The sequence below is a fragment of the Dryobates pubescens genome, chromosome 6 (genome assembly GCF_014839835.1).
Source record: "Dryobates pubescens isolate bDryPub1 chromosome 6, bDryPub1.pri, whole genome shotgun sequence".
Lineage (NCBI taxonomy): Eukaryota > Metazoa > Chordata > Aves > Piciformes > Picidae > Dryobates > Dryobates pubescens.
In genome coordinates this window covers 20,942,233-20,957,487 of record NC_071617.1, presented here as the reverse complement: position 1 = coordinate 20,957,487, position 15,255 = coordinate 20,942,233, and the positions used below count along the sequence as shown (strand labels likewise).

At 39.8% G+C, this 15,255-nt stretch overlaps 1 protein-coding gene across 1 annotated transcript in view; it reads left to right on the top strand.

Annotated features, from left to right (window-relative positions):
• The window catches only part of PLEKHG1 (pleckstrin homology and RhoGEF domain containing G1), a 147,981-nt gene that overhangs the window by 43,028 nt on the left and 89,698 nt on the right, over positions 1 to 15,255 (top strand). The window lies entirely within an intron of this gene.

Sequence of the window (15,255 nt, the reverse complement as noted above, 5' to 3'; positions counted from 1 at the left end):
AATCCATTCTCAGAATCGCTGCTGAATGTTTCATTAAGATAGTTTATAAAAATAGGTTATCTCATGTGAAGGTTGCGAGGTGGTTTTCATGGTTTTGTGGCAAAACCTCTAGTAGGCCTTGTATACTTTTACTTTCTAGATCACTGCTGTCCCCATATAAGGACTGCATTAATTCAAACATGTGGCGTAGCGTGAATAAAGCTTGCGGCTCAGCCTGCTTGATACTGCTTTCTCTCTAAACCTAAAGATGGCAATCAGATTGATGCTTGTGAAGAGGAATGGATGAGGACTGAGAGCTAACATGTGCATCTGTTAGGCACTGAAAAGACACTACTCTTTAAGGTTAGGACATCCCAGGTATCAGTTCCCAATCATTTTCCTGCTAGATCCATCCCCAGATTAGAAGGCTGAAACTAAATGCAGGATTGATTGTTCATAGAACAGGATTGTTCTAGGTACAGGAGTAGGAAAGATGGTAGCTGCTTGTTTCATGTAATGTTTGGAAGACTCATGAAGCCTTCGGTGTCTCTTTATTTCTGTAAACATGGTTTCATTTCACCAAAACTACAAGAAAGCTGAGGAGAGACTGTTTAGAAGGATATGGAGCAACAGGATGAGGGGCAATGGTTTTAAACTAGAGCAGGGCAGATATAGGTTGAACATAAGGAGGGAGCTCTTCACAGTGAGGGTAGTGAAGTACTGAAATGGGTTGTCCTGAAAGGTAGAGGAGGCCACCCCCCCCTCCCCCCGATACATTCAAGGTCAAACTCGATGAGACCCTGAACAACCTTATCTAATTAAAGAGGTTCCTGCTTACTGCAAGGGGCTGGGCACGATGACCTTCAAGGGTCCCTCCCAATGCTGTTTGTCCTGGGCTTCTATGAACTGACAGCAGGTAAAAAACATTCCAGAAATATTTTTGCAGTTAGGAAGGGATCTAGAAACTTCCCTGAAAATCTTTTTCTGTATTGTCAAGGTCTTTGTGTTTTTCAGTAGCTTCTGGTGTCTGTTTGGTTTAGACAGACACATAACACTGTGTCCTTGTGCATTATCAAGGAAAGCTAAAACCGGAAAGCTTCCAGATGCCAATTGAACTTGTATGTTTCAAGTGAATTACAAATGCCTTTGACTTGAAATCTTGCACATACGCAGAAGACAGATGAAAAATGATTGTCTAGGTCATTAAAAAACCATGTGTATAAGATTGTATAACTGTTTATGTATTCTTTCACACATACAGTATGCACATGCATCTATTTACATATATAGAAATATGTGTATATTGATATATATAGGCTTAAATCAAGATATCCTAAGGAGGTTGTTCCCATAAGTGGCAAGGGGAATGCCAGCCTCCTGGCATGTGCAGTTTCAGGGTTCCCAAGGTAGCTGGTGTGGATGTGGCAGGCTGAGCCTTTTCTGGCATGCTGTGCTTCAATTTGCATGTTTGGTCTTTGGAAATAGTCCAACACTCCACATTATTTTTGTTTCCAGGTAATATTGACCTTCCCTCACTCCTTAACCTAATACCCCTCTGGATTTTGACCCAGGTGTGAGAAATGTGAAAAATAACTTCTTGCCTATGGAAATTAGCTCTGTAGATTTTGAGGTACAGAAGCCAAAAAAATAGAATAGAATTAACCAGGTTGGAAAAGACCTTTGAGATCATTGAGTCCAACCTATCATCCAACACTATCTAATCAACTAAACCATGGCACCAAGCGCCCCATCCAGTCTCTTCCTAAACACCTCCAGCGATGGTGACTCCACCACCTCCCTGGGCAGCACATTCCAATGGGCAATCACTCTTTCTGGGAAGAATTTCTTCCTAACATCCAGCCTAAACCTCCCCATGTGCAGCTTGAGACTGTGTCCTCTTGTTCAGGTGCTGGTTGCCTGGGAGAAGAGACCAACCCCAACTTGGCTACAACCTCCTTTCAGGAAGCTGTAGACAGCAATAAGGTCTCCTCAGATCCTCCTCTCCCCCAGGCCAAGCAACCCCAGCTCCCTCAGCCTCTCCTCATAGGGCTTGTGCTCCAAACCCCTCACCAGCTTTGTTGCCCTCCTCTGGACATGTTCCAGCAAGTCAACATCTTTCCTAAACTGAGAGGTCCAGAACTGGACACAGTAATCAACTTGTGGCCTAACCAGTGCTGAGTACAGGGGCAGAATAATTTCCCTTCTCCTGCTGATGCAGGCCAGGATGCCATTAGCCTTCTTGGCTATGTGGGCACACTGCTGGCGCATGTTCAGCCTACTATCGACCAGTACCCCCAGGTCCCTTTCTGCCTGGCCACTCTCCAGCCACTCTGACCCCAGCCTGTAGCACTGCATGGGGTTGTTGTGGCCAATGTGTAGAACTGGGCAGTTGGATGTGTTAAATCTCATGCCCTTGGACTCTGCCCATGTGTCCAGCCTGTTGAGATCCCTCTGCAAGGCTCTCCGACCCTCTAACAGATCAACACCTGCCCCCAGGTTGGTGTCATCTGCAAATTTACTGATGATGGACTCAATCCTCTTGTCCAGATCATCAATAAAGATATTGAATAGGACTGGGCCCAGCACTGATCCCTGGGGGACACCACTAGTGACTGGCCACCAGGTGGATGTGGCACCATTCACCACCACTCTCTGGGCTCGGCCCTCCAGCCAGTTCCTAACCCAGTGCAGAGTGCTGCTGTCCAAGCCACGAGCTGACCACTTGGCCAGGAGTTTGCTGTGGGTGATGGTATCCATGGCCTTGCTGATGTCCAGGTAGACTACCTCCACAGTGAAGCTTGGTACAATGTATTGGTTTTCATGATGCTCTGTTTTGTAAACTACTAGTGTGAGGGAAAAAAAAAGCTAAAACAAATAAGAACAACTTGCAAAGCTTTTTTCTAAGTTGTAGTAACACGTCATTAGGTACTAGGGACATTGGGAAGGTAAGAAATTTATAGAATAAAATATAGCTAATTAAAATGATGAAGCAATGCTGAATCTTCATTTTCAAATTGCAGGTATATTGTTGTGAAAAGTGCTTATGAAGCTCTTCAAGTAGTTTGTATTAAAATGTGCTTTAACAGCTGTAATGTTTAGTAATAAAGAAAATTTAGTTTAATCAGAATTCTTCCTTTTTGATTGCTCTTCTGAAATTAACTTTGAGTTGTAAAAAATAATAATTACAAAAAGGTGAAGTAATGAATAAAACACATTTTCATGTAGGGACCTGTTCTTATGTCTTGATGAAAATGTACTAAAGACAAGACATGATACTAATGCCTTGTAATGATACTAAATCATTAGTCCTGGAATTTAGAACTTTGAGAGGTTTTGTCATTTTATCTTTATAAATATTCTTACTTTCAAAGAGTGTTATGATAATGTTTACTGAAAAGAATTGCCAGGCATTTATGCCAGTGGCTGTGCTAGCACTGACTTCTGAGATAAACTTCCATAGTCTTTGATCATGTGCATCTCTCTATTTACTTAGCTTTTGTACAGTTTACTAGTATGTAGAAATACTTCTCTGGTATGACTGAGTGAGAATTAAGATGTTAGTGTTTAATTTCTCATGTTTAAAGTATCACTGCTACTTAAGTGCATAAACATTTATGTGAACTTTCTTAATTATTTCCAGACATTTTGTTGCTGCTTGGTTGTTTGGGTTTGGTTTTGTTTTGTTTTCTCCAAAGAAATATTCTTGTCATAATTTGTTTTTTAAAAATGGTGTATTTGTTGTTACAAACTTCCAACAATCAACCTTTCAAGTTTATAAGGGCCAAGCTAGGTTGAGCAAAATGCTGCCAAGATAACTGATTATCTGGAAACTTGTCAGTGTTGCCTTAACCTAACAGTGCCCTTCCCTGCCCCTCACCCACTGACCCACTGCTCCATATACTGGAGTTATACCATGATGCACACAGAAGCAGACAACTGAGAAATGAGTTTCCTGTAATTAAGTTATTGTAACCTAGTCCTTGACTTGAGGGTACTCAGTAAACAGGCAGACTATTTGCTTTTCTGCCACTTCTTCTGTCAATCCTTTTAGAGGCAACAGTTAAATTTATAAATGCCACTGCTTCCTTTGTGCCATGAGGGAAGAGCCTCAAACCTGGGGATTTGGTTATTGCAAAGATGGAAGTGCATGTACCTCACATGAAAATTATTTTTCAAGGAGCTTGTGTAGCTATCAAGGAGTGGTAGATAAACAAATTGAAACAAAACCCTCCCACTGTATCCACATATAACTGTTTCTTAACTGTTTTCTTACGGCAAAGCTATTCTATTCTATTTACAATGGATGCATTTAGAACAATGTACTGTGTCAATACCAGGAAGTGGATTGAGTGTATTTCTGGTTTAGCTTGCAAAGGAACTAGCGTTTGCTCTGCTTGTGTTTGCTGAAGTCACTCTTAACCTTCTGATATAGTTAACCATTGGAAATTAGGCTGTACTCCACCCATTGCACAAATTCCTCCTCTTGCTTGCAGAGAGACTGCTGTGCTTCACAACTGCTTGTGATCTGGAGCTCATTTGTAAAACTTCAGGAGATTAATTGTAAATATTGCATTATGAAATACCCGTTTTGTAGGATTAAAACAACTTTTTACAGGTTAACAAGATTTTCATGCTATCGAATGGTTTTCCAAGTGCTTCACTGTTTTTGTTTTGATGACTTTGAATACTGTTCACAACATAGCAAGACTTGCTTCATAGAAACCAGATGATGTCTACCATTTGAAAGTCTCCCATGCTTAAAATTTTTTCGGGTATCAGTCAAGTGCTATCTTAGAAGTAGCCTTATGCAAAATGCTTAGAAAAGGATGTGGGAACCTTTACTAGGTTTTTGCAGTCAGCTTGACTGGTTCTTTTTCTGTGTCTTAATGTAGAAAGCTTTGAAAAGAAAGATGTGAGAAAGTTCAACTCCCTCAAACTCTTCTTCCTTTCCCCCTTTCCTCTCCATCTTCTTTCCTTAAGCAGGAGCCATGACTTCCCCCAGCTGGATCCTCCCTTACAGACTTTGTGGTTCACACTCACATCCTGAAGGGAAAGACTGTTACACCTGGGTTTTATAAACAGCTACTGACAAATCCCAGTGGACAACCAGCTTATGTCACTGTAAAATATCCAAGTGTTTTTCCTTGCATTGTGTACCTGATGGCACCAGTAGGATCCTACCAGCTGCTTCTGTTGTTTGTCATAAGACTCACTTAGTTTTCTAAGTACTGTGACTTAACTTCTGCACTCTGTCTGGTGTAGTATGTAAGTCTGCACAGGAAACACAGGTGAGCTCAGTCATGTAAATCTGCAGACTGCCCAAGAGACCATAGCTTTGAAATGAAGCAAGGAAAACAGCAGCAGTATTTCTTCTTCTAGATTTCTTCTAGTTAGAAGTCAGTCTAAACTGATTCTTTCAGGGCAGGAATGCCATGGTAGGGTCACTGGAGTTAGCAAATGCTGCACATTGCCTTTTGCACAGGGCTGTGGGCTTTCAGCAGACACATGGTGTGTCATAATGGCTTAATGGTGTATCAACTTGGCTGAGATGGGCACAAAAACATCTGTGTGCTGAAGGATGGTGATTGTATACTTTGGCTACCTGCTCCCATTCTCTGAAACTAGTTTTTGTGTTACTCCTTGCTCGGTTCTCTTCTTGCTGCATAACTTAAGGCAAGAGATGTCTGGAATAAATGGTGTATATCAACTGTGCAGTTTTGTAGGCAAGAACTTGTGATTATCAGGTGACACAAGATGGGTGCGATTCAACATAAATGGTCTTGGCTAATAATGCAGAAGTTGGTGGATGCTGTGGACTTCCCTGCCAAAGGATATTGTGAATGTAAAAAATTCATAAGTTGAAGGAGAAACTGGAGAACTCTCTGGAAGACAGCTTCAAATAAACAAGCCACTGCAAACCTAGGAAATCCCTTTAGCTGAAAAGTATTGGAAGCTAGAAGAATGTTGGTTAAAAATATTACACATTCTTGCTATGTTCTCATAGTCCTCAGTAATATTATCTTCTGGTGCCAAGTTATTTTTCTTTACTTACTATTCATAGCCTCATTTTGTAGCAGATTTTAATCCTCTGAAAAGGAGGAAGTGTCTTTATAAAGAAGACATCTGCTTTGGCTTCACTATCTCCTTTTTATCATTGCTAAGGTTAAGAATTTCACATTTGAAATCTGATTGGAACTGGGATAAAAGCAAAGCAGAAGGGTGATGAAATTGAGCATTCTGTTTCTGACTCCTCACTAACTTCTTGGCCTCTCTGCACAATGTGAGAGTTTGGCACATTTTTCTTTGAAAAAATGGTTGTAGGCTGTTGTCATAGAATCACAGAATTATTGAGGCTGCAATAGACCTCTGAGATCAGCAAATCCAGCCTACAACCTAACACCATCACATCAACTATATCATGTCACAGAGTACCACATACACCTCCAGGGACACTGATTCCATCACCTCCCTGGGCAGTCCATTCCAGTGTCTAATTACCCTGACATCCTAACATCCAGCTTCAGGCCATGCCCTCTTGTCTTGTCACAAGTTGCCTGGGAGAAGAGTCTGACCCCCCACCTTACTATAACTTCCCTTCAGGTAGTTGTGGAATGTGATAAGCTCCCCCCCCGGGGTCTCCTCGTCTCCAGGCTAAGCAACCCCAGCTCCCTCAGCCTCTCCTCATGAGACTTTCCCTCCTGTCCCTTCATCAGTCTTGTGGCTCTCCTCTGGACCCGCTCCAGTGCCTCAATATCTTTCTTGAAGCAAACAAGTTGTGTACTAATTTTCCGTATATCCTAATTTATATGTTCTTCTCAGTTGGATGCTATTTAGTGTGGTTGAATGTGGAACTCTCCTAATTGTGAGGGTTTTTTTTAAAAAAATATGTTTATATTTAAGTTGCAAGCTGTAATTTGTCCATCAGCCTGACTTAAAGCTGTGCTTGCTTATCCAGAGTAAAATATTGCCAGTGGAATTTTTAACAATACAACACAACATCCCCACCCCCAGACTGGTCCATGAAGAACCGGGAAGTAAAACACAGTGATGCCATAGATCAGTTCTCAGCATCTGCCTTTCTGATTGGAACAAAAATTTTAGTGGTCTGTTTGCATTGCTTGAAATTGCCAGTTGAGGCAAAGGGCTGCTGAGATGGAGCCCAAGAAATGCAATCTGTATGGTGAAGCAAAGCATGGAGCACTCAGTAGTACCCAGGAGCCTCCCCAGCTTCTGCCCCAGTATTCTTCTAGTGATGGCTCACCCTTACTGTTCCTTGGAGTGATCAGGGTAGGAAACATTTCCCTTTGTGGTGAATATCCATCAGGAGTGATAAACAGTGTCTATTTATTAAATGTATTAATTACTCTGAGCTTAGTTATGTATATAAAATACTTTTAAGCAAATGATTGATTGACTACTCCTTTGTAAATAGCATTTTTAATTTTTGTGTCATGATTAGCATCTGTCTTGCTTGCCATCTCAGGAATGTGCTGCTGATCCTAAAAAAGATGTTCCAGGTTTAAATTAACTTTTCCTGTTCAAAAATAATTTGAGTACCATAATAGCCCTTGAAGAAGACCCCTGGACATAGTGTACAGTCTGATATCTCTGTAATACCTTAAAGCCTTAGCTGTGCTTGACCTGGAGTGAAAATACAGAAGTACTGTTCAGTGGTTGCAAATGATAGCAGTGTACTTGGTGTGTGCTCTTTCCAAGCTGGGAATGATAGCCATTGCCTTTCATGAGATTTTTATTTTCATATGGGGTGACTTTGTAACCAAACAGAACACCTACTTTTGTTAAAGCTACAATGTGCTGAATTATTGTTCCGTAGTACTTAGAACTTCCTAAAAAGACGCAGTTACCATGAAAATTGTCATGTTAGAAATAATGATTTGAAGTAATTTCCTCATGGGTTTGGGAGGTGTTGTTTGTGTGTGGTTTGTTTGTTGGGTTTGGGTTTCACTTGGGGTTTTTTTTTTTGTGGGGGGATATTTTTTGGGTGGGGATGGGATGAGGGGAAGATGGTTGACTGTCATATATTCCAGGGTTTTCACTGCTCCCAGTATTGTTGTGTGGGAACACAAATGGTGGTAAGAACTTCACACTGCTGCCAACCGTATGGGGTTAATATATAGAAAAAGAGCAATAGAACAGAATAGAATAGAATTAACCAGGTTAGAAAAGACATTCAAGATCATCAAGTCCAACCTGTCACCCCACACCATCTAATCAACTAAACCATGGCACTAAGTGCCTCATCCAGTCCCCTCTTAAACATCTCCAGTGACAGTGACTCCACCACCTCTCTGGGCAGCCCATTCCAATGGCAAATCACTCTTTCTGGGAAGAATTTCTTCCAGCCTAAACCTCCCCTGGCAGAGCTTGAGACTGTGTCCTCTTGTTCTGGTGCTGGTTGCCTGGGAGAAGTGACCAATCCCCACCTGGCTACAACCTACTTTCAGGTAGTTGTAGACAGCAATAAGGTCTCCTCTGAGCCTGCTCTTCTCCAGGCTAAACAATCCCAGCTCCCTCAGCCTCTCCTCATAGGGCTTGTGTTCCAAACACCTCATCAGCTTTGTTGCTCTTCTCTAGACATAGTAACTGTTAGTCTTTCTATTAGTGTTAATATTGGATTTTACTTAACACTAATAGGATGTAAAATAGTAAGAGTACTGTAAATTCAACATTCTTATATGTAAGTCAGCTTTCATCCCAAAATTTGTGCTTTCCCCCCTTTTTATGAAATTCTCTCTGTACTGTAGCTTGCTGCTTTATTCAAATAACATGCTGTTAACCTCTTTTCATATTCATTGATTTCACTGCCTCCCCAGCTACATTTCTTCCAGAGCAACTTAAAGGATACTGAAGGATAAGAGGCAAAAATTGATTTACTTATTTCCAGTTAAAATAAGCCACAATTCTTAAAATAGATTACATTACCAAGGTTACATTCTTTTATCTTGGGCTGACTGCAGCCTTGAAATTGAGAGATTCAAAGGGGTTAAAAATAAGGACACAAAGACTTTTTGCCCTTTGAGTTGCTAAGGTGTGCAGCAGCATAGGTACCTCCCAAATATTTATCACTTGACTCTGATGTTTTATAGTTAGCAAATTCAAGCCAGCTCGTATTAATTATCACTTAAGAGTCATAGTGGCCTGGGTTTTTTTGTCTTTCATTCACCTAATTCTATGTCCAGCAGTAATTTAAAACTATGCCACTGATGTTATAAGTGGGCTGAGAGGTTTTGATGTATCCTGAATTTTAGAGAGGAAATCTTAGTTGTTAGGTTTTGCATTTTTAATTGGCTCCCAATAGTTTAGCTTTAAAAAAAACCAAACAAAAAAAAACAGGGAAATTGCTGCTTGCTGACAAACAGAAGGGGAGCTAGCTTTGATGTTTCATGAGTAACAAAATCTTAAGAGGAAGCTTCTGTGTGTTTTGGATTGATGTGCCAAACTACTGAGGGCAGTTTCTTGAAGAGTTAGCAAGCTGAAGAGAGCACAAGGTGAAGAGGCAGAAAAGTGGGAGGCTGCTCCTGTTGCATGGTATCCAGGTCCCTTAGTGGTGGAGGCAAAAGAGCCTTGGAGATGTTGAAGTGAGCACACAGGAGACTTTTATTCTTTAATTTAAAGCCATACTATGTTCTGGTAGTCTCTTTGGTCAGAACATGCTGTGAAACCAATCATGCAATTCAAGACATTAAAAGCTACCAAATCCTTTGAAAAGAGTGGCTGTTCTTAGTTGTGGCTTTTGTGGAACAGGGCTTAATATAAATTGCATTACACACATCTTGACAGTGGTCCCCACAACATATATTTCACAGAACAATTAAAAATGGCCACAACTTCCAAGTGCAGTACGTGTTGTCTCTTTTCCCTTATGCACAAAATACAGTCTGTGCTTCAGATAATGGAAGGACAAATAAATTGTTCAAGGTGGTAAGAGTTTGGATATAATCTCTCTCCTAGCAAGTCTAGACATTCCTGGCTTGGAAAAGCCAGGCAATCCAAGTTATTTGTATTCTGTTATGTCTACTTTTTGTTGAGATAGTAAAAACCCACAAGCTTGCTCTCAACTTCTATATTTGTGAGAAGGGTGATTATTATTTTATATATTTGTACTTTGTGCTGTATAAAAAATTTCCTGTCGATGGTTAAATCTTATCTCCTGAGAGGGGATATCTTCCACAATGGAAAGCAATATTTGAAGAATCCAGTTATGTATGAGGCTAATCATAGGGGAATTTTGCCTGATGTCTGGCCAGGAGATGGTTTTGTCTGGTCATGTCCAAGGCAAGGCAGCATTTCTAAAGATGGGATGTTCTCTCTTGATTGTTTGGGGGGGGGTGGGTGGGTGTTAATTTTATTGTTTTTAAAAAATTTAAATTAAATATACAGTTTGTAGGCGACAGGAAATCCTCTAGGACCATGCAGCTCTGCTGCAACCCTCCCAGAAAGCAAATGGATGCATTTCAAGGTTTGTTTCAGTGCAGTTTAGGATCCCTATCCAGTGAAACAGTCTTGGTATCAGATCTCAGCCCTCGGAGCTCTGTGGTTGTTCAAAATGAAACAGAGTGAACCTTTTTCAGTCTGTAAGTGATGTGTGGAATTTTGTCTTTTGTATCTCATGTCTTAGTATTATTATTTTTTTCCACAACTGAGCAGCAGTAAAATAAATTATTTTTATTTGAAGACTGTCTAAAGGTTTTGGAAATCATAGGCTTTCCACTTCCAAAGAAGCAGCATTATTAACTAGAGGTACTGATTTACTCTTATAGCACCTGACATTAGAATATGAAATTGGAGGTGCCACTAAGTTGCCCTCCTCAACCTGACCACACATATATTTTGTGACCTGCTAAAACAGGCAAAGTATTTAAAGACTTGTTCCACCGACAGCTGCTAGCTAGAAAATCCTTCCACATGACAGAAGATTTTATTGTGAGGTCTGAAGTCTGTGAACTTGTTGCTCATTTCTCTCCTCAGAAATGCTTATGAAGAATGTAACAAATTTATTATAAAAGTACATTGGTTATTAAAGATGACTGTTTAGTGCTGCTGCTTGTCATCCCCTGTCATTTCTGCCTCTTGGAAGTGAAAACTCACACCCATGTCTTCTCATATACCTACTTCTCCAGACTTTGGTGTTAACAGAGCAGAGTGCTGTGAGCCTGGAAGGATGTGGAATTCTTGCAATTTATGGAGTAATGGGGGTGGGTACAAGGAACTATACGGTTGAGTTGTGTTGCAGGACTAAGGTTTTAGGTTGCATCTTGAAATGATAATTTTGGGATATACAAGTATAATTATTTGGCTAGTTGCATATTTCTTATTAATATTGTGCATTTGATAAAATGCTCAGAAATATCTCAAGTGTTTCATAAGGAACTCCTGGAGGAAAATAATACCTGCATTTCACATAGTTAAGAAGTCTAATGCCACTGAGTTCCAGTATTTGTTACAGTTCTGCAACTCTTACTCCAAGAGCTGACTACAGGTAGCATAGCATGGACTGATGGATTTGAGGAGATCATACATTTATGTTTTGTGTTTTCTAACAGAGTTTTTCTACTATGCAGGTTGCCAGTTTGGAATTGTACTGAGTACTGATTTTTGTCCTACTCCCAAAGCTAAAGGGACTCATGATGATGTGGCAAGCTTTATTTGATATAGAGCAGCATCAATGGGAACTCATAGTGCATCCTTTGGAGTGTTGTGTGCTTCTGGGGAAAGTGCTCTCTCTGTACACTGCTTGTATGTTGAGACTGGTTTTCTCACTAACTTTCCAAATACGGCTGTGCCTCTGCAATTTTTTATTGTGACTTAACTTTTTCAATGTGTGTGACTGCTATGCATGTATCATAGACTAACATGCTCAGCACTTCAGACCTGTGTGGAATCTACATTATTAATGCAGCAACTCCGGTCCGTTTTGCTACACATCTTTCAGACAGATGGAGAAATGTGGATATGATTCAGATCATGATCTTGGAGTCATTGCATGCTCTTAAATTCAACTGCCCCAGTGTGTTCCTATGTACTCTGCACTGCTGAGCTCCCCTGGCCAGGGAGAAGCGTGGTACAATGCTTTTGGAGCTAGCTTTGGTCCCATCTAGGGCTGTTGTAAGCAGGGTGCAGGAGAGTGAGCCAAAACCACCAGTACTGCCACACATTTTTAAGTGCTGAGCCCTCCTTTTTGTGAACAGACTGAAGATGGTGGTTGACACTTTGGGTGGCAGGTAAATTCTTCCTGCCTCTACACTTGCCCAGCTTGATTGAGTTGCCATTGGGGAGGTTTAGGTTGGATGCGAGGAAGAAGTTCTATACAGAGAGAGTGATTGCCCATTGGAATGGGCTGCCTGGGGAGGTGGTGGAGTCACCGTCATTGGTGGTTTTCAGGAGGAGATTTGATGGGGTGCTTGGTGCCATGGGTTAGTTGTTTAGGTGGGTTGGATTGGTTGATGGGTTGGACACAATGATCTTGAAGGTCTCTTCCGGTCCGGTCCGGTCCGGTCTATTCTATTCTATTCTATTCTATTCTATTCTATTCTATTCTATTCTATTCTATTCTATTCTATTCTATTCTATTCTATTCTATTCTATTCTTGTTGTTTGGTTGGTTGTTTTGTTGTTTGATTTAGTTTTGGTGGTGGTAGGGGTTGTTTAGCATTTTTGTGTTGTTTTGTATTTTTATTCCCATGGGCTCAGCTGAGGAGGATCTAACTAAGGTTTTTACATTCTCTTCATGTTTGAGAATATGTTTTTTTTAATGAAAAAATACTTTTTTTGTTTACTTGTGCCCTTTTATATATATATATATATGTATTTTTCACTTCTCTTCCTCTTTGGGGCTATTGAGCCTGTGTTTAGATGTTCATGGTTTTGGAAGATAGCAGTGAGGTGGTTCTGTGGGTCTGTTCCTTGAGAGGTGGAGAAATCAAAGTTTTTCTGAAAATAAAACTTGCTGTACAGGCTTTCAGGGAAGAATTTAAATTTGATTAATTTAAAAGCCATGCAATTACTGCTGTGACTGAAGGGTATGATACCCCAAACCAGGTTTGCACTTATGTATGGTGGGAAAACATCACTGTATTGTTGTAACTTCTGAATACAGACAAATAGCTCCCTTTTCCAAAATTGTCCAATTTTATAGGCCTATTTACTTTACAGCTACTTTTATAAGTTACCCGCACCCTTCTCTGTATGTGCATAAAAGAGCTGGAAAGGCCACGCTGATAATGTCATACCAGGAAATTTTTAATGTAAAATACAGAGAGCCTGGAAGGGAAAGGAAGGAGGAGGGAAAGTCATACTGAAGGTGATGTATGGAAAGAAAATAATACTGCTTTTACTTCTATGCCTTTTTTTTTCTCTTGAGTTTAAACAAAAATGATACAATGTGGGATGCCTTTGGCATAAGACAACAAATATGTTTGTAAGCACTGACATATAGGGAGACTTCTTGGTTGCATGTTTGAGCCCTTATAGTTCTTCTAGAATTTAATGTGAATTTAAAAAACAAGCAAACAACAAATCACACAAAAATAAAAACAAAGCCTAAACCAAACAACAACACAAAACCCCACAAGCAAACCAAAACTCTGAATATTGCAGGGCTGAAAATACTGCCTGCTGACCAGACTAGATCCTGCTTACTTTTTTTTCTGCCAAGTTAGACATTCTGGCAAGTCGCTTCAAGTCTGGATGTGTTCAAGTTGTGTATTTGGCAGACTTAGTTTGTTATTAAGTAAAGATATATGAAAATCCCAGTTAAAACATTTCAGCCTGTAGTTGTTTTTGCAATCTGTCAAGAAGCACAACTAATTGATATTTCACTTTATATATAAGATATATTTTTTTCTTACATCATGCTATGTATCTGCAAGTAGATTTTCCACTTAAAAATCAAGTTCTGCTACTATATGTATTTCATCTGAAACACTTCACAACACACAGTTTTACACAATATGTGCTCTTTCTACTCCGTGATGTATAGTAACATTTTGGTCAGTAACAAAAGGTTGTCACTTTTTTCTACCTTTTGTCAAATTAATAACATCTTCCAAATCTCAAATTCAGCATGTTTAACCTAAGTCTGTCCCTGCAGAGGTGATATCCCTGTTGTCTTAACTTTGAGTTTGTGAAGAACTGCATAATCATTATAAATGAGTCAATTCAGTATCGGAATGGGATAATTTGAATGCTTTAAATACTTTTGGACCTAGCATATGGCCAAAATTTAAAAGATAAAACTAAAATCAAGCTTGCTCTCTGTAGTTTGGTTGTAACTGTTCATTGGTATTTCAAAACCAGCACTAGATTTTGATGTCCGTAGCAGTAGTTCTGTTTGTCAGCTGCATTTGATGCATGGGAAGAAAAGCAATAATTTCTGATTTTAAATGAGTTCTGGTTTAGCTGAGGAAAATAATGTGTACTTCCTGATAGAATAAATGCTAAATCTGCACCTATTGGAGAGGTTACTATAGAATAGGTTCTAAAGATGGACAGACTGCACTAAGTGTTCAGGAGGCATAATAGTGTCTTTGGATGCTGAAGGCCTGAATTCTAAGGGTTCTGTTTCTGCCATATCATAAGATTTCGAAAGAGAATTAGTCTTCAAACTTATGTTGAAGAATAAGCAATGACAAAGAGACTTTATCCTTAATTATGCCATCAGTTCAGTCCTGATTCTAGACTCAACATGTCTGTGTGTTTAGCTTCCAACATTGGACTTTTGTTTGATTGAAGAAATGATTGCCACTGTCAGACAGGTACTTACAGACTGTATAAGCTGAATAGGTGAAGCTTCTTTTATCTATTGATATAACGTAGGTTTCTGGCAGTAAATGGTTCTCATTCCATATTTTGTACAATTTTTCAGTGCTCTTTTTTGAAATGGAAGTGCTAGCATTTAACTATATTCTGATCCTGCACCTCTTCTTATTTTCTTATGAGCAGACATTGTTTCCTTGCTCCCACTTGATTAAAATACAACTATTTGTAAATAAGGAAAAACTGGCCTCCTAACAACTTGAAATGAAAGAGCACAGGCAGAAACTTAGTGAGGTTAAATACTGTTGCATTCCTAAAATTACTTGAAAGGTTTTATAAGGAAAGTACTACCCCATTAGTAGATTACAGCGTGCTGGAGTTAGGCACACAAATAAGCCAGAAGTTGATTTCCTTTTATTTCTCACAAGAAATCCACTTCCAAGCAGCCTATTCTGTCCTTGTAATTGATGCAGATGTTAGACATTCTTTTCTGCTGACATG